Below are 4,460 nucleotides of genomic sequence, written 5' to 3' on the forward strand. Positions count from 1 at the left end.
TGAAAACAGTTTTGCTGCTTAATATTTTTGTGGAAACTGTGATACATTTTTTAGGACTATTTGATGAATAAAAAAAAGTATTTATTTGAAATAGAAATCTTTTGTAACATTTTAATGTCTTTGCTGTCTGCTGTCACTTTTGATCAATTTAATGTATTCTTGCTGAATAACAATATTAATCTTTTTTTTTTTTTTTTTTTTTGCCGAATATTTGAAATGCTTAAAATGGGAAGTTGAATTTCCATTTCATCAACGTCGCTTTATGCAAATAGGAAATTGAGAATTTTATCAGTGGTTGAATTCTTAACTGGTCTCTGCTTGCGTTGTTTTTTGAGAGTTCGCTCTCGGTTTCGTAGTACCATATCTTAGTTCTCGCTTGATTTAGCTTTTTGGATTCAATAGCTAGCTGGCTTTTTTGGGGGGGCTTTATGATGTAATTCAGGTGAGTTTTCATACTTTTCATTACAAGGGCTAATTGTGGGCGGAGAATGAAAGGACTCTATGAAGACACTAGAGCAATAGGTACGCCAAAGTGGGTATCTGAATCAGGGACCGCGCGGGTGACACCACGGGAGTTGCCATTTTCCGTAGGTTCAGCTTGCAGTGCATCCAGGGAGCACCTTCAGAGATCCTCGGAAAATGTATGCTATTTCTTGCCGCAAGTAAAGCGACTTCAAATGGACTGTTTTGATTTTGTACGTTTAGGAATGAAGTATTTGGTGGCGGTGGTGTCACGCGTTTCTCTTTGCCATGTTTGGATTCGGGGGCCATGACGGTATCGCTTTTGAGTCCTGTTTACTCATTTATCGTACACCTTTTTTTTTGGGCCGACTGGCTATGAATTTGTCGCACATTAGCACTCGTACAGTCTTATTGGCTTTGTTCGTATTATTGAAACATCATAGCTTGAGAGAACCTGAATTTGCGAAAATCACGGCATCTCGCGTAATGATTTAACGTTAGCGAAATATGTGAATCACAACGGTCACTTAATTGCGCTATTTTTTTTTAAAACTAGTAATTGAATGTATTGTAGGAGGATTCCTTTTTTGTGACGAATTACATTGGAAGTGTCGTTTTGAAGGTGTATACGCAATTTTCCCTGTATATTTGCAGTTTTGTTGCGTTTAATTAATCCTATAAGCCTTCTTTACACATACATTTGCACCCTTTAGTGCATTTTACGAATTGTCTGCCAAATTGTGAACTTTTTTGTCTTTAACTAAACAATCCTCCCGTGCTAGACCAGTTAAGCTGCTTTTTTTGTTTTATTTTGTTTAGTTTTCGTTTTTCAAACATCCAGATTTGCATACCGTAATGCTTCTGGGCGGGGCTTCACACCTCATTCATTTTAAACTGTGTTTACTTTGGTGGGATGGTACTGTCAGTCATCATATGCCAATTTCAAACTGTTTCGTTGTTGTACAAATAGTAGACCTGCAAATTTACGATGGCATTTCTGAACACATGAACGTTTAAAGCTTTTGTACATACAGCTTTCATTTTAAAGGGCTTGGCCTAATCTAAGAAACACCTTTCTTTAGCCAACAGAAACACTACAACCAGTCATTTCGTACCCATTAAGTACCACAAAACATCAGAATATGTTGTACAGATGATAAAAATAGCATTGATATCCTGTTCTGCTGGTGTTCAAGGGGATTTTTGGTCATTCTCAACAATTTGTGATGAAGTTTGATATGTTTTTCCTCCCTGGGTTAATGCACTGAACCTACTCTGCAGTAATGGAACGAACTCCACACATGTGACGTATCTGTTCCTACAAACTTATTCCTGGTACTCTGAGAGATGCAGACACTAATGAATAGAAATGACGCTTTCGCTTGAGGTCCACATTGACGTGATGGATGCGTACAATATGAAGCTATCTTTACCTTTTTTTTTTTTTTCTGATGTCGATGCATTCATTACCTGAACACTTATATGTAGGACACTTTAATATAATACATTTGTTTTTGATAAAACGGCTAAAATAAACTTTTGTGTAGTGGTGTATAAAATCAAAGTATTGTATTACTTTGTAATGTATTTCTTGTTCGGTTGGTTGCTCTTTTTTTTTGTTTTTTTTGTTTTTTAAGCATACCAAATGTAAATGATGTACTATATTGAGTGTGCCAATCCCTTTGATTTGTAGAGCCAGACTCTTTACAAGTGCCAATGTTGTGGAAATCATTTAAAAAGGACTTGTGTATTTTATGGTCCGGTTTTTAAAAACAAATAAACAGAGTATGTCATGGTAAATGCGCAACAGGAAAAGGACAATTTTATTCTGTATTTAAGATTAAAAGATGACAAACTGCTGTTTTTAAAAGAAATGACATTTTAATTGCATGTGTTTGTTTTCGGTGGAGAGGGTCGGGTAAAGGAGAAACCGTATTAACGCGAAACCCTGCTGACAAGGGGCTTAATTATTGCTCATTTACAGTATTTTAGACATATTTCTCTTTTTGTATGTTTCATTTCAACCACTTTTGCCTGAACCTCATTCATACATGAAAATGACTTTCATAGCCTTCTCCTTTAAAGAAAAAAAATATCCATTTTAAATTGGAATAAAATTTGTTCCTATATGTTTGCGTCTGTGTTGCGCTTTTATTTATGCCTTTTATTACAAGAAAGATGAATAAGGTAGATGGTCCTCCTGGTGAAACATGATCTACATTAAGAGTCCCTGTAGTCATAATGATAATACATGACAAAATGATTCACACAGCACAGAAATCTTGTATAAATATAATGTAACTTCAGCAACAAAGGTGTCATTAAATCTAATTTCAGCATATTTATTAGATGGCTGTATGCTATATTTGATTTTGAGGTTTTATTTGAACATCACAAAGGTGAAGTAAATATTTCAAAAATCTTTGTTCATCATAACATAGTGCAGAATAATCCGATCAGACTTAAGTCATTTTTATTGATGCATATAATATTTATATCACATTATTTAAAGGGGTCATATGATGCGATTTCATTTTTTCCTTTCTCTTTGGAGTGTTACAAGCTCTTGGTGCATAAAGAAGATCTGTAAATTTGCAAAGACTAAAGTCTCAAATCCAAAGAGATATTCTTTATAAACAGTATGGTGAGGGGCGTAACATTTCCGTCTCACGCTTGAGGTATTCGGCCAATCACAACGCATTGGATATCTGGCCAATCAGAGCACACCTCGCTTTTCAGACCGATTAGTTTTGTAAAAATCGACGCGTTTCAGAAGGCGGGGCATAGAGGAGAAACAATAATGTACAGTATGTGGAAAATAATGTGTTTTTTTTTACTTTAAACCGCATAAACACATTTCATTACACCAAATACACAAAATAATGTTCTTTTTAGCAGCATCATATGACCCCTTTAAACGTTTGAATATATAGATAGATTAAATAATATTTTAGCTGTTTGTTGGTGCTGTTTTGATAGTTACATATTAAAATTATTTAATGTTAATATTTATGTAGATTAAAAACAAATAAAATTGTAGATATTAAAAATATCTTTAAATTACCTATATATGATTTTTTTAGATGATTTTAATTAAACATATACAAATATATGTATATTCAAGCTGTTTGCTGGTGGTGTTTTAAATTTATTAGAAATTAAAATTGTATAAAAATTATATTTATGTAAATGGATTTTTATAATATTTTATATTTTTATATATAAAATATTTTATATAATTGTATTTCTAACAATGTATTTCTAAATGATATTACGAGAAATTTATGAATGCATATATAACGTAATTTTACACGATAGAACAAAAATAAAATGAATTATTTTACGTATTTTACATAAACATTTGTATTATATATATATATATATATAAGAACATTTTGTACATTTTAAAGTTAAATTCATAAATCTGGTGCACTTTGAGATTTCAAAATTAAGAGCTTCAACACAGGTTCAGTCACAGTGTGCAAACTAAAAGAAAAAAAAGCTGGTAAATGTACTTGTTCTTGAAATTTAAAGGGGACTCGATCCTCTTTTTAGTTGTGATATAGTGTCTCAGTCTCACTGGTGAATTTGGAAGCCAAACAAATTAGAATAAAACAATAATAATAATAATTTTATATTATTATTCCTATGACAGTTATAGCCATATATTGTAAAACAATTGCACTGTGAAATAAATGAAAATTACTTTTTTTCAGGTATATTATTTTACCTTACTCTACAGTAGGGAAATTGCAATACTTTTGTCCTAATTTCTACACTTGCAAGCAGGGCCTAAAACTAACTTTCACATCTGCCAGTGGCTAATGACTTGAGAAAATTGACCGGCCATAAATATTTTTCCTTGCCATTAAACTGTTTTTGCAAAAAACGGGCAGTTGCTACTAGGGGTCGACTGATTATCGGCGCCGATATTAAGCATTTTTTATGATTATCGGTATCGGTCATTTTCAAAACCGATTCGCCGATAAAATAACTTA

This window comes from Sinocyclocheilus rhinocerous, unplaced genomic scaffold (assembly GCF_001515625.1).
Source record: "Sinocyclocheilus rhinocerous isolate Xijiao unplaced genomic scaffold, SAMN03320098_v1.1 scaffold1294, whole genome shotgun sequence".
NCBI classification, from domain to species: Eukaryota; Metazoa; Chordata; class Actinopteri; order Cypriniformes; family Cyprinidae; genus Sinocyclocheilus; species Sinocyclocheilus rhinocerous.